Source organism: Narcine bancroftii, chromosome 3, assembly GCF_036971445.1.
Source record: "Narcine bancroftii isolate sNarBan1 chromosome 3, sNarBan1.hap1, whole genome shotgun sequence".
NCBI classification, from domain to species: domain Eukaryota; kingdom Metazoa; phylum Chordata; class Chondrichthyes; order Torpediniformes; family Narcinidae; genus Narcine; species Narcine bancroftii.
The window spans coordinates 150820542-150844617 of record NC_091471.1 but is presented as its reverse complement, the minus strand read 5'-3'; the positions used below and the strand labels follow the sequence as shown (position 1 = coordinate 150844617).

The following is a 24076-nucleotide window of genomic DNA, read 5'->3' as shown; positions in this document are numbered from 1 at the left end:
GTGGCCATTGCTAACTACAGGCTTGACATGAATTGGGCACCCCTGTCAGATGTGATGTATGCTGGCAGTCCAAAACATGCTATCCAGGAGGAAATGAGGGCCCTGGTGCAGGTGTCGGTAGTCATGCCTGCCAGTGGAACCGCCTCTGGCCCAATCCACTATCGTGAGAAGAAGACTGGAACCACTTGCAGGGAGCCTACAACATCCAAGTTTCCATGGTCAAACCTCCAATATGTCGGCTCAAAAGATTTTAGTCCAATTGCTGGAATTGTAAAACAATGTCCTTCAGATATCTTTAATGATAGCTCATCTTTTCTCCATGTATGTCAAAGAGGATCAGATGGGATGTTATACTTCTAAGGTTGCAGGTGACACTAATTTAGCATTAGTGAAGCACTTAAGGAAGTTGTTTGAATATGTGTCTGCTCTAAACGGGCAATCCATTTGCCCCATTTCTTTGCACTCCCCATGTGACCCTGAAAATTGGTTATTCTGTCCAATTTTTGTTTCCTGTTGAACGTCCTGCTGCAGTCTCAACCTTCCATGCTTTCAGGTCACAGTTATTTTGCTGTGAAAATTGATCGCAATATCACAAGCTTAATACCTTTATGATACATAAGCTTTCATGACACACTTTTGAGCCCTGTCCTAATTTTATAATCATACTGACACATAGCTCTCTGAATAATATCCTTTTAATTTTTAATTTAGGAGTTCTGAAACTCCAAATGTATGACCTCAATATTTTTGCTTCATCTTTCATCTGTTCTGATTATTAACCCAAATCACGACGGCATCTGATTCTTCCTCTCCAACCTGAAAGAATTCTCTATTCATACTTCATGATCTCCTTTATCCTGGCACCATGGAGGACATATTACATTCAGGTTTGGAGACACATGAGAATACAGATGCTGGGATCTTGGGCAAAGGAAAAAACAACAACTGCTTGAGGTATTCAGTACATTGAGCAGTAGTTGTGAAGAGAAAAGAACAGTCAATGTTTTAGATTGAGGCCCTGCATCAGGATCGAGAATAGAGAGGGAAGACGGTCAGGATTTACTTTAACAGTTACAGAAATGCCTCTTTCTGTTTGTGGTTATCAAGTATCCTAACACTACTGATTTTCTACCCTTCGCTAATACTTCATTGATCAGTCTTTTAACTCTGTGAAACAACATTCTGGAAGACAGAATTTAAGAATGCCTTCATGCATGGTTTATGAATAGCTCAGATGCAGAAGATTTCTTACCTTTTCCAGATTTTCAAAATAATCATAAACTTTTTTTTATCCTGGACTCCCCATGGCCTTAGCTGACCACTACTGGAAAATACAATCCAGGAAATCAGGGACTCCTGAGAAATCTTAACCTTGACCTCGAGATGCTGGAGACATGGAACAGGACACATCAAATGTCCAGAATTTTCAGATTCAGGAATTGTAGTTTATAGCTCGTATCCCATTGAACATCTTAGTTTTATTGAAAAATCCAATTAGATACACTTAATATTCATCTCTTACCCTAATTAAATTCTTCTGTCAATTTTTTTACTTCATTTATCTACTGAATATCAATTAGTGTATTGCTAAAAGTTCAATTAACAAACACCCACTCTCCAATCAGGTGCTAAGAGGAACCTCCAGAAATATTGAGCAAATAAGGCAATGCTTCTTTTCTCCTCACCTGAACTAAAACACTTCTACTGACCCCTTTGCCAACAATATCATTCTGTTAAAGTTGCAATTCATTTAAGTTCACTCCTTGCCAAAAAAATAGAGGGTTGTAGGTGTGATGAAGAGAAAAATTAGATTGTTGTGGAGGATGTTTAGATAGGTCAGCATAACATTGTGGGCCAAAGGGCCTGTACTCTGCTGTAATGTATTCTATGTAACTATTCAGAGGGAGCTGAGTATGTATTTTACAAATCACAAAAGGGCAACAACTTTTTAAACTGGAAAAGTTATCATAAATTATCTTCAATGCAGGAAATTATGAAGCCATCCACTATGAATTTGAAAGTGACATATTAGAATTATGTTTTTATAGATAAAAGGTGTAGGTAGGCAAGGGATTTTAATGCTGATCCACAAGTAAATAATAGATAAAGAACTTAATTTCATGGGTAGGAATAGAAAAGCAAGACTTCACAGAATTTTAAACGTGCATTGACCAGGCTCTGTTGAGAGTGCAGCATCCAGATTTAAGGTTTGGCGATTTGACAGGGTGAATGGGGATCAAGCTGGTGCAACCAATAGTGGCTGGTCATTAGGGGACAGAAGGGTGCAGACGCACTAAGAATGACATGCATCTGATGCTTGAGCAAAATGAAAATAAAATCTACTTTGTGCAGATAACATTTGCTCACAGGTTCTTGAGTTGGTCTGCAATAAATATGTGAGCCAGGTTAATAATTCACAAAACTTCATAGTGTGAACTCCTGGATCTAACATAGCATTCACCCTCTCGTTACTCTGTTCGAGTTTGGTGGCAGACCAGCAGCAGATTACCAACTCGGAGCTCCTGCTCTTTAGCCTCTTTACTATCTCCATAAACTTACTTTGCAGGACATCTACCCCATTTCCTGCCTATGTCATTGGTACGAATATGTACTACCACCTCTGTCTGCTCCCCCTCCTCCTTAAGAATATTTTGCACCCACTCACCTAGAGAGATCCTGGACCCAACCATCAAGAGGCAACATACTATCCTGGACTCTACTTTTCCGCTGCAGTATCTCCTATCTCTTCTCCCGACTATCGAGACCCCTATGACTCTTACTCGACTTGAGTTCACCCTTCCATTTTGAGGCTTAGAAATGACCACATTGCTATTAGACAAGCTGCTGCTTGCCCAGATAGGTCATCCCCCTCAACAGTATGCCAAAGTGTATATTTGTTGCTGAGGGAAATGGCCACAGGGGCACCATGTACTGCCTACCTATTCCCTCTCTCGTCTCCCAGCTACATTCCTCTTGCCTCCGAGGTGTGATTGCATCCCCATAACACATGTCTATCACCCCCTCAGCCTCCTGAAAGATCTGGAATTCATCCACTTCCAGTTCTGCTTGAACTTCCCTCCCTTTTATTGGCTATAGTTAATTAGCCAATGGGGAGATTTAAACAAGCACCTACTTTTCCTGATGCTTTCTAAACCCTCATCCTTTTGTTTACAGTTGCACTCCCATAGTCCCCAATGATATTTTAAAAAACATATTTCATATTTATTGTCAGAGTACACACGACATCACATACAACCCGGAGATATTTTTTTCCTGCGGACTAGGCAGAATTACCACTGATTGGTAGCACAAAATGTAAGATGTACTGAGCGCATACATGTAAATAAATAAAAAAAAGTAAGCAAATTTAATGTGCAATACAGTGGAAAAAGAAATCAATAAAGTGCAAAAGTAAGAGTCTTTAAATGGGTCCCTGATTGAGTTTGTTGTTGAGGAGTCTGATGGTGGAGGGGTAGCAGCTGTTCCTGAACCTGGAGGTGCAAATCTTGAACCACGCATTCCTCTCTCCAAGTGGGTGCAGCGAGAACAGAGTGTGTGTTGGGTGATGTGAATCCTTGATGATTGCTGCTGCTCTCTGACAGAAGCATTCCCTATAGGTGTTCTCGATGGTGTGGAGAGTTTTGCCTGGGCTGTGTCCACTACATTTTACCGGGCTTTCCACTCAGGGGTATTGATTTCCACACACTAGATGGTGATGCAGCTGGTCATTACACTTTCCACCACCATCTGTAAAAATTTGCCACTGTTTCTGATATCATATCAAATTTCTGCGAACTCCTGAGTAAGTAAAGGTGCTGACCTGCTTTCTTCACTGTACCATTAGTGTGTTGGGTCCAAGAAAGATCTTCTGAGGTAGTGACTCCCAAGAACTTATTGCTTACCCTCTCCACCTCTGATATCCCAATGATCACTGGATTGTACACATCCGGTTTTCTTTCCTGTATTCAACGATCAGCTCCTTGATTTTGGTGATATTGATTGCAAGGTTATTGTTGGTGCAACATTCAGCCAAGTTTTCAATCTCCATCCTGTAGGCTGACTCATCGCCACTTTTTATACAACCCACTACCATGGTATCATCAGCAAGTTTGTAGATGGCGTTGTTATTGTACTGAGCTACACAGTCATGGGTGTAGAGTGAGTAGAGTAGGGGCCTCAGAGCACAGCCCTGTGGTACACTGGCACTGATGGAGACTGTGGAGGAGATGTTCTTGCCAATCTTCACTGGTTGTGATCTGGAGGTGAGGAAATCCTTGATTCAATTGTACATAGGATATTGAGACCCAGGTCTTGGAGTTTGGTGATCAGTATTGAGGGGATGATAGTGGTGAATGCTGATGTCTCCTGATGTATGCATCTTTTCTGTCCAGGTATTTCAGGGCTTTGTGTGGAGCCAATGAGATGGCACCTGTTGGTATGATAGGCTAATTGGAACAGATCCACGTTGCCACTCAGACAGGAGCTGATATGCTTCAACACCAGCCTTTCCAAACACTTCATCACTGTTGATGTGGGTGCCCCTGGTTGATAGTCATTTTGGCAGGTTATTACACTCTTCATGGGCACCAGTCACATTGAGCCCTGTTTGAAACAAGTAAGTACCATGTCCTGCTGGAGTGAGATCTTGAAGATATCTGTGAATACATTGGCATGTTGGTCAGCTCAGATTTTTAATACTTGGCATGGATCTCCATCCAGAATGGACCTGCCTTTCCCAATGCTTTACCCACACACCTCCTCTTATTCAAAATGTTTGTGCTGCACTAATATTTTTAGTCAGTTAATGTATGAAATAATCTCATTTTACCATAATAACATCTGCCTCAATGACTATCGGTTTATGGCACTTAGTCTACCATAATGAAGTCATTTGACAATTCGGTTATGGAGCAAATCAGCTTCCGACACAGCAAGAAGTTAATCAATAAATTATGCAGATGCTGTGATTGTAGTTGACACAAAAATGCTGGAGAAGCTCAAGAGGTCACACAGTATCTTTTAGGGGTAAAGATGCATTTACTGATGTTTCAGGCATGAGTCATCAAGGTAGAACTGATAAAAATGATGGAAGGGGCATGGGGAGGGCCATAGGAAAGAGGTCATGATGGCAGGGCACAAGAGAAAAAAAAAACCTGAGCTGATGGCTGGAGGGGACAGATCTCTGAATGGAAAGGGAAGGGATGAAGTGCTGGAGGAAAGGAGACAGAGAGATGGGAAATAGAGGAAGACAGGTGAGTGGACTATTGGAAACAGGAGAAGTCAATGTTAATGGCATCCTGCTGGAGAGTGCCCAGATAGAATATTGGGTGTTACTCCTCCAATTTATGGATGGCCTTGTTTTGTCAGTGCATGAGGCAATGGACAGACATGTCGTCGTGGGAGTGTGGGGAAGATTTAAAATAGTAGGCCACTGAGATATCCCTGCCATTGCTGAAGACAGAGTGAAGATAACCAATTAAACGGTCTCCTAGTTTACATCCAGTCTCTCCAATGTAGGGAAGGCCACAGTAGACAGATTCACAAGTGAAGTTTTGCTTCACTTGGAAGGACTCTTTGAGGAGCCAAAAGGTGGTTAGGGAGGAGGTTTGGGTGCATGTTTAATACTTCTGTGAACCAAGGTGGCGATTAGTGGGAAGGAATGAGTGTATGTGGTAGCAAGTGTGTATCGCTGCCAGAGCGGTGCTCTGACACCTCATTGGGCTGCTTCAGGGCTGCCCCGGCACCTCATGGTTAGGGTTAGGGCAGCAACAGTGATTAATGGATTAACAGTGATTAACAGGATTAATGGCCGCCTTCTTTACCCATAATCACCCATGCAGCTGGAATCACATTGCCAGTGCCAGTGCCACCATTGCTCAACTTGCTTGTATCCTGTTGTGTTCTGCATTGATAATTTGTGGAATCATCACCTAATAAGTGGCCCTTCATGTGCGTGCCATCGCAAATTGGTGCTATTATCACTTTATAAAAGCAACTCCCTGTCAGGCCCTGTTGCTGATTAACACAATCGTTACTCTATAAGAGCCCCTCCCTGTTGAATGTCATGGCCACCCACCCTCCTAGTCGACACTACCAGTCAGAAGCTAGTTTGACCCTATTTTATTTTGAAGTTTTACTTAAAAATTTAAAAAATGCTAAAGATATTATGGTCTTTTATGGTCTTTATTTACCTAAATTCATTTAACACCCCGCAACCCCTGCTTTGTAGATTTTGCAGAAAGGGATGACCATTTTAAAATTATTCTGAAATCCAGAAGCTTCCGAACAATGGCAAGTGTCCAGTGCCAATGATCCTGGATAAAAAGTTAGGCATCTGTAATCGTTGCAGCTTGGGGCAGAAAAGGGTCAGAGCAGATGTGCAAGGAATGAAGGAGATGCGGTTAAGGGCTGAGTTGAGGGGAAGCTTCATATTTTGAAGATGGAAGACATCTCGGACGATCTGGAATGGAAGATCTCATTCTGGGAGCAGGTGTCAGCAAGGGAATAGGGTGGGAAATTGAAATGGATTTTATCATTGCCAAATCCCCGCTATTGCAATGATCATCTCGTATTCTGTCTGGGCATCTTCCTACCAGATGGCATTAGCCACCACCAACACTTTCTGCCCCATTCCTCATTTCCTCTCTCTCTCTCTCTCTCTCTCTCTCTCTCTCTCTCTCTTTCTCTCTCTCTCTCTCTCTCTCTCTCTCACTTCATTTCCCTCTGTCTCTTCTATTCCAGTCAGCGTTCACAGAGCCATCCCATGCCCTGATAATTTCTTACCTTTCTTTTCCTGCCGTTCTATCTCCAATTATCACCTTTTGCTTGTTGGTTTGTGTTCCTCCCTTTTCTTTTCCACAGCCTTTTAATTCAGGCACTTGCCTACTTTTTGCTCATACCTGGAAGAAGGGCTCAGGACCTGTCGAGTTCCTCCAACATATCTCTGTTGTTATTTGTTTTCTTATCTTCCCTGTTAACATGCGTGCTCATTTTGAGGGCTGTAAACTGACAACTCCATTTTAAACAAAAAGCAGGGGCTGCGGAGTGTTAAATGAATTTAGGTAAATAAAGACCATAAAAGACCATAATATCTTTAGCATTTTTTTTAATTTTTAAGTAAAACTTCAAAATAAAATAGGGTCAAACTAGCTTCTGACTGGTAGCGTCGACTAGGAGGGTGGGTGGCAATGAAATTCAACAGGGAGGGGCTCTTATAGAATAACGATTGTGTTAATCCTCTCATTTCGTAGACCCAGAGGAATAAATGCTTGGAAATTATTTTCTCTAGTAAATATTATGAGCTCCTATTTCATTTAGTGTGAATATCACTTTAAGGCCTAGTACAAGCTGCAACCATTCACAGCTATGGAGAGACTGGATGGCATAAGCTAGTACAGGCTGTACCCAAATTTACTACTTTGTAGAGGAGGAAGGGCACTGGGTGCTTTTTTCCAGGGACACAAGTGGTAAGAGAGGCATGTATGTGGAAAACTGAAGGAACAGCATTTTCTGACCAGCAGCTATCTTATCAAACATGGAGTAGAAATGATTCTCCCTGTCCAGAAAAAGGAAAATTGCTGCATTGGATTGTGACCAAAGTAATGGTCATTTCAATTGATCTGGAACCATCATGGAAGTCAGGAGTTTCATTGCTCCTATACAAGGAAAAGGGGAGTTGTGACAACTATTCATATGAAAGGATATTTCTCTTGAAGAAACTCGACAAGGATTTGTGAGTTTTTGGCAGTCTGGTCACTAAGTCTCTCCCATCTCCTTCATGATTACTTTTGTGCTTCAGTTGAAAAGTTAGTGTTTCGATGATGGATTTCTGAATTTTGGAATGACTTTCCAGAATTGTACCTAAGCTGTAATGGTTGTGGGTATCTCTCTCTCTTTCTCTCTCTCTCTCTCACACACACACACACACACACACACACACACACACACACACACACACACACGCACACACGCACACACACACACGCACACACACAGACACATACACACATACATACACACACACACAGACACACACACAGACACACGCACACACACACACACACACACACACACACACACACACACACAGGGTTGTGTTTCATTTGACTAATGTGTTATTAGCAGTTATTAATAAATATATTGTTTTCTTTTTTCTCTTTGGCTTGGCTTCGCGGACGAAGATTTATGGAGGGGGTAAAAAGTCCACGTCAGCTGCAGGCTCGTTTGTGGCTGACAAGTCCGATGCGGGACAGGCAGACACGATTGCAGCGGTTGCAGGGGAAAATTGGTTGGTTGGGGTTGGGTGTTGGGTTTTTCCTCCTTTGCCTTTTGTCAGTGAGGTGGGCTCTGCGGTCTTCTTCAAAGGAGGTTGCTGCCCGCCAAACTGTGAGGCGCCAAGATGCACGGTTTGAGGCGTTATCAGCCCACTGGCGGTGGTCAATGTGGCAGGCACCAAGAGATTCCTTTAGGCAGTCCTTGTACCTTTTCTTTGGTGCACCTCTGTCACGGTGGCCAGTGGAGAGCTCGCCATATAACACGATCTTGGGAAGGCGATGGTCCTCTATTCTGGAGACGTGACCCATCCAGCGCAGCTGGATCTTCAGCAGCGTGGACTCGATGCTGTCGACCTCTGCCATCTCGAGTACTTCAACGTTAGGGATGAAAGCGCTCCAATGGATGTTGAGGATGGAGCGGAGACTCCATATTGCTCCGATATATTGTTTTAAAAGAATAAGAATAATACTGCCTTTGTGAATTTCCATTACTACTGGTCTGCGACATAAACCAGAACAAGACAGCATAACACAATTAGTAGGGGATTATTTAAGATTTTTTATATACAACAGATGGAGAGAACGATTGACTTCTCGAGCTTACTCTGCAATTTATTAAAATTATGGCAGCTCTAATCTTGCCTCAGTTCAACTTTCCTGCATGTTCCCTGAAACTAGATTCCCCTGTAGACTAAAAATCTATCACAGCCTTAAATATATTTGATGAATCACCAATTGTAGGTCTCTAGGGGGAGAATTTGAAAGATTCACAAGCCTCTGCGAGTGGTAATTCCTTCCCTTCTCCCATCTTAAATAGCAACTCTTTATTCCGGATACAGGTCGCCTATACTATAGTTTCTTCTCAGCATCTAAACAGCTGGACACACTGAATCTCAGCCAGTCTTACCCACTCATGCCACCCCCAGGCAGAATCATGGAGATCACCAGTCGATGCTCTGATTTTATTTTCATAAAAACGAGATGCTTTCCTATTGCTCTGCACAGAGATGTCACCTCATTTATAGAGCTGTCATTAAGGGTAGGACTGCCAATGGCAGTGACATGTGAACATAAAGGGAAAATATATGTCCTTGGGAAAAGCAGCACTAATTAGGGTCAAGAACTCTGCGAGGTCTATTTCAGAACTCTATATTTCAAACAGCGACAAACACAGAAAAGCATTGACTACCATCAACTGTGAAATGCATAAAGGATGTGACCTCATTTATACAGTCAAGGGAGGATTTCTGCTTGGTTAAGCTAATGTCATTTTGTATTGTGATGACCAATCACAAATCTATGCAGTACAGGAGACATCTTGCAAGAATCCTTACATTCTATATTGTGTGGTAAATTAACTCATTCAGTGTACTGAGCTTGAGCTGCAGCTTGTAGAGTCATGAACTTAGAAAATAAATGAAACATGACATGGAGAGGAATAAAGATGATCTTTTCATTTTTTATCAATTATGTGCATAATGACATTAAAGAAAATTCTGTCGAATCTTAATTTAAAATATTATGATGGTTGTTCTGCATGTAATTCAGAAAGTAAACCGATATAACTGAGGGGATATTTTAATGAGTCCTTCATAGGCACACACACTCATGCATGGCTTATTAATGCAGTATTCTTTAATCAATATTAAATTTCATATTTTCTCAGAAATTGCGGTAATGTTGTTTTCATTTAGCATCAGAAACATGTTAGCTGCTCTCCTGTGGATTTGCAGAAAGAGTGAGAACTTTGTGCAGTCAAATCAAGCAGGAGAGGCAAACAAGGTTACATTCAGATTTTTGAAGGCAGAGTAAATAAAGATTGGAACAAATAAATAAGGAGAAATTAAGAAAAAAATAATGATTAATAGGGAAAGATAGCAGAGAAAGAAGGGGATGATAGAAGAAAGTCTGATGAGAAGCAAAAGCAAATAGTGTAGAGGTCAGTGACGGAGGATAGGAGAATGGGAGAAGAGGATCAGGCAAGGGATGAGGGGAACTATTGGGCAAACCTAAAGGGCCGCTTTAGGAATGGAGAAGAAATGAGGTGGTATCATGGGAGGAATGAAGGGGGAGAAGAGAGGAACTGAAAGTGGAGAAGGAATATGAAGTAAAGCAGAAATGAATACATTGATCTGGTGCAGCTGGAACCTGGCTGATAGGCTAAGGAATGTGATGGTTCTCTCTTTACCAAGCTGCAAGTAGTCAGTTGGACCTCTGATAAAATGGAAAGGGAATTTAAACTAATTTTATGTAATATTACATCCAAAGATTCAGATTAAATTAGTCAAGGAATATGCATTAACAAGGAGTAACTTTTAGTTACAATATTGCATCCATTTTGACAGAAAACCTTTTGATTCGCCAAAGACTCTCACTGGATGTGTACAGACTTAAGCCTGCTCTGTCTTAAAAGGTTTATATCTTTGTATTCCTCTGACCCCAGAAATATCTGAGTAAAGGTCACAAGGAAAAAAAATCAACCAGATTGTCTCTAACATTCATAACATAAGGGCATTATATTGTGGCCTAATGCTCACCCTGCAATGCTAGAGATAGAATATTGATGCAATATAAGGGACTGAATTTCCCCATCCTCCCCTCCCCACCTACCCTCATTATAGCTGCAAGAACTCCTAAGTTAATGGAAATATATCCAATTTTTGGCTTCAAGAACCCCAAGGTCATTGAAAAGATATGTAAAGTAATAGGAGTTTCCCAACTTTCCTTTAAATTGGCTAAAATTGTGAAATAGTAAGAAAGGAAGAGAGATCTCTATTGGAATGAATTGGAATGTTAATATCATTTTTGCATGCACTCAGTACAGGCCAGATGGCCCAAATTCTAACCTCTTTAGCTGCATTATTCTATGGCATTTGTTGCCTCTGTTCCCATGTTCATTTTTCTTACAGTTGTTTTACCTGACACTTGTGTCAGTGGAAGTGGAGCATATTAAACCACACTACATCAGTTCTAATGGTAGGGCTAAATCCACAGCAAGAATAAAAGCCCTGGAACACCTGGACAGCAAAGATGCTACCTGTTATATAATATATAGGTTGACTTGCTTGGATACCATGCAAAACAAAGGGTTTTTTAAAATTGTATCTCAGTACACATAAACAATAAACAATTCAGTTCAATTACATGTGCTGAATTTATGCTCAAGAGGGAAGGGATAAATTATAACAACCACTGAAGTTGTGACTCATGCTAGGACACTGTCAGTCTACAGTGAAATTATAAGACTTGTAGCTCAGGTCTCAATTCCCCGAATACCTTTCTTAACTTTGTTACTACAGCTATTGGCTCAATCACAATCTGAAAGAAAAGTGGCAGAGATCATCCCTCCCTTTTTCCTGGATGAGCTGACATTATCTGGGAATCAATATTATTTTCTTTGACTTCTGTCCTTGGCTAAGATTAAAGACCTTTATCATTTCAAAATAAATTGAAGTCATGTATTTCTCCAGGTGGGCAAATAAACCACACCAGCTCTCTATAAACTCCCTTTAAATTGATCTGGGGGGTGGGGGGGGGGGGTGGGGTGTGGTGGTGAGTTGGTGAGGGTACTTCTAATACCTTTTGTATAAGTTCCACTCATTTCTTTGAATTTCAGGTAAGCAGCATATGTGATGTAAAATGGTAATCTGAGGGTAAGTTCTTAATTAATCATATTCACAATGTCATTACAGGAATATATAATACCCAAAGGATGCCTATAATGAATATTATGTAGAATCTGGATATTTTCAGAAGCTCAGAGGGTAGATTTCTCAGCGTTAGTGTTCAAGAAATACAATTACATCTTGAGCAGGTTAGCATTGGATCATGATTGTGAAGTCAACAGAAAGCAATCAACAAATTTTCAAACTCCACGCCCATATGGGGTATCCTAAATCTTCTCCAGTCAGCATTTCCCAGCGGGCCCAGCCTTCATGTCAATATTCCTGAAACAAAAGATAAGCGATTCCTTTACAGTGCAAACTTTATTCACAGTAAATTATTTGCATAGTAAAACAGTTCAAAGTGTTTTCACATCTTTCGTGTCATATCCAAACATTTCTATCCCTGTATGCTGTTACATTCATTCTCTATTTTCTCAGCATGTCAAGGCAGTCACAGACTTCTTATATATCTCACTTCAGCAGGTTGTGGTACCTGCCGGTTTCAAACAGGTATCATTCATACCGGTGCCCAAGAAGACTGTAGTAACCTGTCTTAACAACTATGGACCAGTAACACTTACAGCAACCATGATGAAGTGCTTTCAAAGGCTGGTGATGAAGCATATCAGCTCCTGTTTGAGAAGTGGCATGGATCCATTTCAGTTCACCTATCATAGAAACATGTCTACGACAGATGCCATTTCACTGGCTCTACACAAAGCCCTGGAACACCTGGACAGCAAAGATGCATACATCATAATGCTCTTTATTGACTAAAGTTTGACCTTTAACACCATTATCCCCTCAAAATCAATCAGCTGTGTAATTGGATCCTGGATTTCCTCACTTCTAGTCCACAATCGGTGAAGCTTGGTAAGAATGTCTCCTCCACAATCTCCATCAGTATTGGAGCATCACAGGGCTGTGTTCTTAGCTCCCACATCTAATGAATTTACACCGACGACTGTGTAGCTCAGTACAACAAAAACATCATCTACAAATTTTCTTTTGTTCTCTCCGTATTGCACAGTTAATTTGTTTACATTCATAATCTGTTTACTGTTCTTTATTTGTTTACTTTTTACGCTGTGTACAGTTATTTTTTTTCACTACCAATTAGTGGTAATTCTGCTGTGCCCACAGGATACAATAATCTCAGGGTTGTATGTGATGTCATGTATGCTCTGACAATAAATCTGAAATCTATTTAACACTATTCCCGCCACTGTGGTCCCTTGTATTCACTCCCCTCCCTCTGTTATTATAGGGTCTTCATTATGAATTTTAAGAACAATGGATGCTATAAAGGAATCCAGAATTATAGGCAATCTGTAACCCCATAACAAACACAAATAAAATGTGATGTATTTTGCTGGTCATATTTATTGCTTGTAGCATTTTTGCTGAAGAATATAGTAATCAAATCCTGAACATTGATCTGAACAGAGACAAATCAGCTCAGTATAATGTGTCATCTGAAGAACATTGCAATGATTTCTATTATAGGTTTGGCCTAGTTACAGTTCTTTTGTGGCTGATTTGTAGAGGAATTTCCAAATTCATGTTAAATATCCAACTGAGCAGGATTAGCTTGGATATAATATATCTAGACATCATTATTAAACTATCCAGAAGAAAATTTATCAATATTTCTTTGCATAAAGATAATTGTACACATTTTATTCTTGTTATCAAAAACTCTACTGATGTTGTTAACATTGCAAATATTTTCTCTGTTTATTTTTATATATAGTTGAACTTACATATAATTTGTCTTTTATGAAAAGATTCACTGTTACAAATATTGTATGGTATGCCTGAAACTTAAGTTATGTATTGAATTTTGTCATTTACCTTCCACCATTTGTCATGGTCTGTGAAGAGGTGACAAAGGAAAAGGATTATTTGGAAAAGAACGAAGACAGATTAAAAAAATAGATTTCAGTGAATATTTACGCTTTCCCATTTTGAGGTCAGTTTGACTTGAAGTAACCATTGAGCATGTAGTCTGTCCTTGTGTGAACAAAATCTTTCTCAATCCTTTGTTAATTTTACATTTTAGATGATATTTTTGTGTTTTCTCCATTTGGTGAATTGCATTAACTGCTTAATTTGAATCAAAAACAAATTTGAAGTTACTTAAATTATTCCAAATTTTAATTCATTTATTTGAAGTGACAAATTAAATAAAGCTTCATGATTAATTTTAGATTTATGGATGTTCTTCAACTTGTTGAAACATGGAATGGAACTTTGTAAAATCTCCTGGACTTGTTTTTCAACACTCCCCTCTGCAATAGGATACTCAACTTCCTGACCTACAGAACATAATCAGTGAGAACTGGTGACAACTCCTACTCCATGTTTCATCTTGTATTCGAATGTGTGAGTCCTTAAGACAACACATGGATGAAGGAAAAGGTTCTTTAAAGTTGTTTGCATTGTGGCCAATGGTGGACACCTTTCTGGGATCTGGTCTGATGCCTCACTGCCAATAATATCTCCTACAAATGTTAGTTCTGTTACCCTAAGCTGGCATTTCTCTCTATTCAGCTTCAGGTTTGCTTTCCTTGTTGCTTTCAGCACTTTCCTTGGTCTCTCATCATGCTCCATTCTCGTGGTTCCCCATACTATGATGTCATCCATTGAAGTATCAACTGCATCCAGGTGTTCGTAGACCATATAGATAGTTTTGTGATACACTTCAGGAGTTGAGGCAATTCAGAATGGTAACCTTAGGAATCTGTATCTCCCAAATGGACTATTGAGCGGGCACAGTCTTGAACTTCCTTCATCTAATTTCAACTGTCAAAATCCTGTTGATGCATCTAACTTGCTTAAAAAATGTTTAATTTGCAAACTATGACATGATTTCTTCATGCATAGGAAGCTTAATGTGTTCTCTCTTTATTGTTCTGTTTAGATCTCTTGAATCCAGGCAAATTCTAATCTTTCCATTCTTTTTGTCCACAACAACGAGTGAACTCACCCAATCCATTGGCTCATCTATCTTTTGAATCATGTTCAGGCTTCCATCCTGTTCATCTCTACTTTTAGCTGCTTTGGAAGTGGAAATGGAACTTGTCTGCATGGATGTATTATCGGTGGCACACGTTTATCCATTATGATCGTGTGTTCTCCTGGAAGGCAGCCTAGACCATGAAATAGGTCATTGTACTCTTTCATGAGTTCATCTCCTTTGCTTTCCACAATGAGGATTCTTTATACTAGGTTCTGTTTCTCACAGGCTGTTAAATGTACTATGGCCTGTACATCGTTTGGTATCATGATGAATGCTAGCATATGCTCTCTATCCTTGTGTTTCACTTTGACCATGCATTTTCCTTGCAGTGGTACATCGGTACCTGAATATCCTGTTACCTTCACTTTTGTTCCATACATCTTTCATCTTGGTCTAATTTTCTTAAAATCAGTGTCTGATATTACATTTATTTGTGTTCCAGTATCCAATTTAACTGAAAAGTATATGTCATTCACTTTTAATCTCAACATCCAGTCTCTGTTTTTTTCTTGTTTTCAGTCACAACATCTACATAGAATTCCTCTATCTCCTTTTCATCTACTGCATGAACCTTGCTTTGTTGCACTTGGTTGCTACAGCAACGATCATAATGGTTGCTTTCATTGCACATATAGCATGTTTTACCATATGCTGGACACTTTTTTGGTAGATGTTGTGCGTCACCACGACGACATGGCTGTCGATTGTCCCTTTCGATTTTGTTCGCTGGCCACGCCTCTTTTTCCACTTTGGTGCTCTTTTTGTTAAACGGTTTATGTCTGTTCTTGCTCACTGTGTACACGTTGTGGCTAGTTTCACTAAACAACTCTTTTGCCTGCATTTTTACAGTTTCTAGTCCTACAGAGTGCTATGGATTTTTCCAGGTCTAGATTTTGTTCTCTTATCTGCCTTTCCCTTAGACTATTATCTGGAATAACACACACAAATCTGTCTTTTATCAGCGAGTCGGTCAGTCCACCAAATTCACCGCTTTGCTACTGTTTTTCAATTCAGTCACATACTGTTTAATACACATGAAAAATTTGTGCCTCTCACATTTAGGTATGCAGTATGCCTCAAACTTTTCCATTATTTTTTCCATTTTCATTTTGTCTCTTTCAGTAGTAAATGTGGTTATTATACACCTTAAGGGGTTCATCACCCACAACATGGAGGAAAACTGATGCTTTCCCTTTATTACTTTTCTCGTCAGCTCTAACTGCCATTAAATACAATTTAAAATGCTGTTTAAGTCTGTTCCAATTTTCAGCCACATTACCTGTCAGCTGAAGTTTCGCTATTTTATCTTTTAAAGTATTTCCATCTAATTTCCTTCATCCCACTTCTGACACCATGTTTCTTCTTGTATTCATATGTGTGCATTCTTAAGACAACAAATGAATGAAGAAAAAGGTTCTTTACTTTAAAGTTGTTGAAAACAGCACATGAGGCATGCCTTGAGCCAGAAAGTCTCCATTACGGATACAGCATACTGTGTGTCTTGCTCCGAGTCAGCCCATGGTGGCAGTCAAGTCTAATCAAGCAGTAAGGCATTGCTAGTTGACATGCAAACAAGATCTCTATCATTACATTCCACATAATCCTTCACACATGTACCCCTTACTGTACTCCTTATACATCCAAAACTGTTCTTATTCCATCTATAAGTTTGCAGATAATACCACCTTTGCTGGCCAGACTGAAAAATAAATGGTGAAATGGCATTCAGGAAGGGGATGAAAAATCGACTGGCATGTTATTGAAGCCATCTGCCTCTCCTTCATTGCAAAGTAAGTGAAGAAGCTGGCTATTGACTTCAGAAAGCAGGGTGGGAACTCATGTCACTATGTCACTCATGTCTGTATCAATGGGGCTGAACTGAAGATGGTAGAGACCTTTAGGTGTAATTATCAACTTCTTCCCACAGGCAAGGAAACTATTGAATGACTGATGAACTGCTCATACAAATTCTTCATGACCCCACTATTCATTTAACAGTAATATTTATTTATTTATTTTATATTTGTATTCAAGTATTGTAAATATGTATTGTATGTCTGTTTGTGTTTTTACAGTGTTTTATTCCAAGGACCATAAAATGCTTTTTTGTCAGATTGTACTTGTACAATTTGATGATAAATAAGCAAACTTGTACAATCTGCCCTGGTCCAACCATGTGACACCATGGACAAGAAATTGCACAAACATCTCTACTTCCTGAGAATCTTAAAGAAATTCAGCATGGTGTTTATGCTTCAGACCAATTTTTATAGCTGCATAACTGAAGGTATCCCAATATGCTGCATCACATCTTGGTACTGAAACTGCTCTGGCCAAGTCTGTCAATAATTACAGAGTCATGTATGCAGGCTCAGGCCATCACGCAAATCATCATCCTTTCTCATTGCCTCAGGAAAACATGTTAAAAGACCCATCCCATCCTGGTCACTCTCCCTTCTCATCCCTGGAACTAGGAAGATACACGAGTTAGAACTCATGTACTGCCAGGTTCAAAAATAGTTTCTTTCCTTCTTTTACTAGACGATTGAATAGACCACTGATTAGTTAAATGTTGCTGACCTGATTTATTTTTGCCACATTATGCTCTGCTTATTTTGCACTACCAGTTGTAATGAATGATCGGTTAACTTGCCTGCACAGCACGTACCATAAATTCTTTCACTGAATCTCACTATACGTGACAACAAAAAAAAGCATGTTTTGTCATTATAGTTCTCTCTATACAATATTCACTGATCTGTACAGGATGTGTGTACATTAACCTTTAATACTGTGTGAAATATAAAGTGTTCACAATCACTACTCCGGAGACAAAGTCTTGGAGAACAGGTTCAGCTTTATTTCGGGACTGCAGAGCCAGGTGTCTCTTTGTCCCAAGACACACCGGAGGTCCAGAATCATCACTCTTTTGTACAGTCCCACGCTCAACATCACCACATCTTCATTTAGTCTCTTCCAATCGGAATTTCAATACCTTACAACTTTCCCTTTTTCCCTTCCATCCCTGCAGATACCACACAGTCCCTCCCTCATCATACATCGCATGTTATGTTAATTAGGCAGTCCCATCCTTATGAGTGTCTAAGTTAATATTCATGTCTTTATTAAGCAAGCACAATGGTGACTATGGGGTACCCTAGGTCACTGAGCCAGTCCGAACAAGATTCCTTCATCCTTGAGGTTTCTGATAAGAAAGGGGCTCACTAGCTAGTGCTTTCTATTTTCAAGGTCTGATCTACATATTTTGCATTTCATCACCCTTCGCTAGTTTAATAATCTTCAGCCATTTTTCACAATCCATCCTTTTTCTTTTTACCATGTATCTTTGATTAAACTACATCAAACCCCACTACTATCTGATTATGTGCCTAAAATTCATTAGGTTCTCTCCTTGGCACCCCAATTGATCAATATAAAATTGGTTATTGAAAAATGTCCCAAGGAACTCCTTCTTACTTTTCTTTATCCCTATTACCTTCAAATGCCAAGGTGAAGGGTATGGCCAATTGAATAATTGCACAGGTGCTTTTCCAATTGGGAGGAAGAATTGGTCCAAGGATTCTGCCTCCGCAGAACCACCACAGATCCGCTCGAGGTACATTCAAGGCTGAGTGGTTCCCTCCACTCTCCTCTGTCATGTCTTGTACCTTTTCGCATAGTTACAGCTTTCCTAGGTCCTTTGTGAACCGTCTTCCTTGTCTTGAAATGCAGACTGTGTGATTCCCTGTCACAGTCCAGAATGCCGGCGAAATCCGGACATCCCTCCTCTTCAGAGGAGGGAACACCAAGGACAGAGATTTACAGGACTGGTTACCCCAGACCTCTCTATCCTGATAAAAAGCCATCATGCACCTCATTTCTTGTCTGTCTTTACCCCACCCCAATGGAGGTGGAACCACCTGTGCTATCAGATGTCCAGAAGCACATGCATAGCAATTGCTCTTGTTTAAATTCTTCACTATATAATTTGCCCATTCTATCCAGGCATTTGTATCCCCATATCCTGTCTCAATCTCAATCATCTGTCTCAGGTCCTCTACCTCTACTATCTGTACTATTTTTGGATCATTGGGTGAAGTATAGGGTTTCACCTTAGGCATTATTGTGAAGGTACTATCAGTTGGATTAGTCTTTGATCTTTCTACGATTATTCTAAAACAACACGCCAACAGGTCCTTTCCACCGATGTTTATCCCCATGCCAAATTTTTCCCATTTACCTTTTTTGAGTAAGTTTTTCTGGGTAGTCCATCATACATCACTCCAATAGGGGCAGTATCTATTAAGACACATATATTTCTCCTGAACACTATATCATCTCTGACTCTCGATCCTACCACATTTTATTAAACTACAAGCATTGAACCATATCACCTGCAGTTTAGAACTTGCAGGAATGGTAATGGTGAACTTTACTGGTCCTGAGAGCTTGATGATGGATTTCAATCCTCTCCTTACTGGGGTATGAATCCCATCAGCCCAACCCTGGTTCCCACTTACCAACTCTATTCAGCATATCCACCACCATCTCATGTTTCTTTCTACCGAAGGAGGAGGGTTATACATAGATATTAAACTTATGTTTCCTGTTCTAATGACCATCAATGTCTTTTCAACTGGATCTTGAGCGGATTTTTGGTGGGATGTATGTGCAAAGTTGATGGCTCAGCAGGGGTCCTCACTAGTTCTTTCACTCTAGTGTGATGTGTCCACTTTTTTCTGCAGTTCTTGTCACTGTCTCAGTGGTCAGGATGGTTAGAAATGGTCCCTCCCAATTTGGATGAAGGTTGGCGTCCTTCCACGTCTTAACCAGAATCCAATCACCTGGTTGTATTTAGTGAACGGCAAATTCGAGTGGAGATGACTTGGCCATCAGACCCTTTTTCCTAAGAACAAATAAAGAAGAAGCGAGTGCCAATACATAGTTCCTTACAAATCTGTCAGTGACTTCAACAGTAGGCAATTCCCCATCTCTTCCCAAAAGTGACAGTCTGAATAGCATCTCGTAAGGGGACAATCCGACATTCCTTTGAGGTGCTATTCGAATTCACAGTAATGCTATAGGCGGGCATTTAGTCCAGGGTAACTTTGTTTCTAGCACCAATTTGGACAATGTCAGATTCATTCGTTCTACCCATCCTGAGGTATAGGGGAATGCCATGGGGTATGAAAATCCCATGTTATTTCTAACTTCTGTATTGTTTCTTGAAGTATCCTCGAGGTGAAGTATAAGTTTCTAGTCTTTTGTGCGTATGAATCTATCCACAGTCGACAATAACCCATCAGTTCCAGGAACTTCCTTAGTTCCTTCTTTGTTTTCGGGAGAACCAGTTCCGATATCCCCTTAATCCTTTCGGGACTCATTTTCCTTTTTCCCTTACTTATTAAGTGTCCCAAATATTTTACCCCCTTTTCTAACCCCAGTTGTAACCCAGGAGGTTACTTCCAATATCCGGAATGTATAATAGTTGCCACATCACTTCATCATGATCCATTCCGATCATAATGGGCTCCAAAATAGGTACAGAAAACTCTTCCCCTTTTATCCCTGATACCTTTAATTGTTGATTAGTGAATCTAACTCCCTCCGGTATAACATTTAATGATGATCTAGTGGCCTCTGTGTCCACCAGAAAAATGGCATCCTCTTTGTTGGGTCCCACCTGGAAGAAACCCCTGATCTCACTAATCCTCCACAAAAGTCATCAGAGGGATATCATCCCTTTCCATCTTTAATTCGGGACATTCCTGTTTGAAATGTAACGACGATACATTTAGTAACCCTCTACCTGCTGGGATTTCCCAAAACTCAAGTACATCAACATAATAACAATCAGAACATTTCCATCGCTCAATTTCTCTATCAGAGGCGTTCCTCTGGTGGATCTAATCTCCTGGATGGAAGGTTTAAGGCTCGTTGAGGAGAACTCATGTTGAAATAAATCTTTGGGGTCCCAATCCTGATAACCCTTTAGATACTTTAGCTACTTTATCTGCTGCCTCATTAAGTTACAAAATCACAACTTTATCATGCGTATGTACTCAACTTTAAACTGCAAACAAATCAGTATCTTGCGTGGCCCCTTTAAGAGTATTCCTGACTGTCTTCGTTCTGTGCTCTGTAGTTTTCTGCACAAACTGGCTGCGTTATCTCTTCTTATGGGCTTCCTGCCAATTTGGCTGGCTGGTAGAATGGTATCTTATGTTTTTCTGCTGAGTTCTGTCTGTCCTCACTGAGAACAGCTTAATTTTTAAATTGTGCAAATGCAGACAAACGTGTTTTAACAAAAGCTTCTAGAATTTTCCACAGACTTTCTCTAAATCTTAACTTCTTTGTTACAGTGGCTGGATGATTTATCATGGCTCTGGGTTTGAGCACTAACAGGATCCTAAAATACTTTGGGTACTGCTGGCCCAGAGGGGACCGCTGCTAAGGGTTTAGACACAGGCAGATGATATGCTAGCGGTGATCCTTAGGGGGTCCCCGAGGAATACTCGGGGTCACTCGTCTCTCCCTCCTCCATCAGCCTTAGGACTTCCATTTGACTACATAGTCTTTGTTTATCCTCCTGTGCAGGAGGCTTCTCCTGCCTACCCTTTGCTTTTTTTTCCTTTCCTGATTTTTCCTGTCCTGCTCCTTTAGAAACTTTTCAAATTATATTTTCAACTTCCAGATAGTTGTATCTAGACAATTCCCCATGGTACCTCAGGTACCTCTGCAGGAAGACTTCTGGTGCTTCCTCTTTTACCTGACTATTTTCAAAGGCTTGCTCGAAATTTTGACTCTTTGGGACTGCTTCTCTAATCCCTTTATTAACAGATCTCTCAAATCCCACATGTTCTCAAATACCACATGAACTGGAGGGGGACCAATGTGCTGGCAAGCAGATATGCTAGAGCTGTGGGGAAAGGTTTAAACTAGTTCAGCAGGGGGGTGGGGAACAGAGTGTGAGAGCAGTGTCAAGAGAGCATGGCCACCTAGATAGGAATAATAACGATAACAAAGGTAGGATGGAGATTAGGGTAAAAGGTAGAAAAGAGAATATATATGAGGATCATTCTCTGAAATGCATATATTTTAATGCAAGAAGCATAGTGAACAAGGTAGATGAGCTTAGAGCATGGACAGATACTTGGGGTCATGATATTGTGGCAATTAGTGAGACCTGGCTACAGGAGGGGCAGGACTGGCAACTTAATATTCCAGGATACATTTGTTTTAGATGTGATAGATCAGGGGGTAAAAAAGGGGGATGAGTTGCTCTGCTTGTTAAGGAAGACATTACTGCCGTGAGGTGGCAGGATGGTCTGGAGGGATCGTCCAGTGAGGCAGCTTGGTTGGAATTGAGGGGTGAAGGAGGCATGAGGGTGCTAATAGGGGTGTATTACAGACCACCACATGGGCCAAGAAAATTAGAGGAACAAATTTGTAGGGAGATAACGTATATGTGTGAGAATCATAAGGTAGTGATCATGGGAGATTTTAACTTCCCTCACATTGATTGGGATCTTCTTTGGCTTGGCTTCGCGGACGAAGATTTATGGAGGGGGTAAAAAGTCCACGTCAGCTGCAGGCTCGTTTGTGGCTGACCAGTCCGATGCGGGACAGGCAGACACGATTGCAGCGGTTGCAAGGGAAAATTGGTTGGTTGGGGTTGGGTGTTGGGTTTTTCCTCCTTTGCCTTTTGTCAGTGAGGTGGGCTCTGCGGTCTTCTTCAAAGGAGGCTGCTGCCCGCCAAACTGTGAGGCGCCAAGATGCACGGTTTGAGGCGTTATCAGCCCACTGGCGGTGGTCAATGTGGCAGGCACCAAGAGATTTCTTTAGGCAGTCCTTGTACCTTTTCTTTGGTGCACCTCTGTCACGGTGGCCAGTGGAGAGCTCGCCATATAATACAATCTTGGGAAGGCGATGGTCCTCCATTCTGGAGACGTGACCCATCCAGCGCAGCTGGATCTTCAGCAGCGTGGACTCGATGCTGTCGACCTCTGCCATCTCGAGTACTTCGACGTTAGGGGTGTAAGCGCTCCAATGGATGTTGAGGATGGAGCGGAGACAACACTGGTGGAAGCGTTCTAGGAGCCGTAGGTGGTGCCGGTAGAGGACCCATGATTCGGAGCCGAACAGGAGTGTGGGTATGACAACGGCTCTGTATACGCTTATCTTTGTGAGGTTTTTCAGTTGGTTGTTTTTCCAGACTCTTTTGTGTAGTCTTCCAAAGGCGCTACTTGCCTTGGCGAGTCTGATACCCATACAGTTAGAGGGCTGGATGGGCTAGAGTTCGTTAAATGTGTTCAAGATTGTTTTCTAAATCAATTAGTAGAAGAACAGACTCGGGATGATGTAATACTAGATCTCCTGTTAGGGAATGAGCTAGGTCAGGTATCGGACATTAATGTTGGAGAACAAATTGGGTCTAGTGATCATAACTCTGTTAGTTTTAGGGTAGTTTTAGGGAAGAGCAAGGAGGGGCCTAAAGTTGAGGTTCTGGATTGGAGAAGAGCAAATTTTGAAGGAATAAGAAGGGATTTGGGGAGTATTAAGTGGGACAGGATATTTTCAGGTAAGGATGTAAATGAAAAATGGAGGAGATTCAAAAAATAAATTTTGAGGGTACAGAGTAGATATGTCCCAGTGAGGATCAAAGGAAATGCTGGAAGTCATAGGGAGGCTTGGTTTTCGGGGAATATTGGAAATTTGGTTAGGAGAAAAATGGAGGTGTACAAGAGGTATAAAGAGCAGGGAGCTGAGAATTTGAAGGAGGACAACAAGGACTGTAGAAGGAATCTTAAGAAATAAATTAGAAAGGTCAAAAAAAGGCATGAAGAGGCTTTGGCAGACAGAGTAAAAATAAATCCAAAGGGTTTCTATAGGTACATTAAAAGTAAAAGATTAGTGAGAGATAAAATTGGACCCCTTGTAGATAGCGAGGGTAGGCTGAGTGAGGTAAGAGGAAATGGGGGAAATTTTGAATGATTTATTTGCCTCGGTATTCACTAGGGAAAAAAAATATTGAACCAATTGAAGTAAAGAAAAATAGTGGGGAGTTCATGAAGCATATAAGGATAACCGAGGAGATAGTGATGGCTGTGTTGAAA

At 40.7% G+C, this 24076-nt stretch overlaps 2 long non-coding RNA genes across 2 annotated transcripts in view; one reads left to right on the top strand and one right to left on the bottom strand.

Moving 5' to 3' along the window:
• Window positions 1–12084: 12084 nt before the first annotated feature.
• On the bottom strand, window positions 12085–12661 carry LOC138756261 (uncharacterized). The gene is made up of 2 exons (XR_011352923.1): window positions 12520–12661; window positions 12085–12220 (listed from the first exon to the last, which is right to left on the bottom strand). It is a non-coding gene; the product is annotated as an uncharacterized lncRNA (long non-coding RNA).
• Window positions 12662–12772: 111 nt separating this feature from the next.
• The window catches only part of LOC138756260 (uncharacterized), a 43885-nt gene continuing 32581 nt past the window's right edge, over window positions 12773–24076 (top strand). The window contains exon 1 of the long non-coding RNA XR_011352922.1: window positions 12773–12811. This is a non-coding gene — a long non-coding RNA (uncharacterized lncRNA). The remainder of the gene's footprint in view (window positions 12812–24076) is intronic.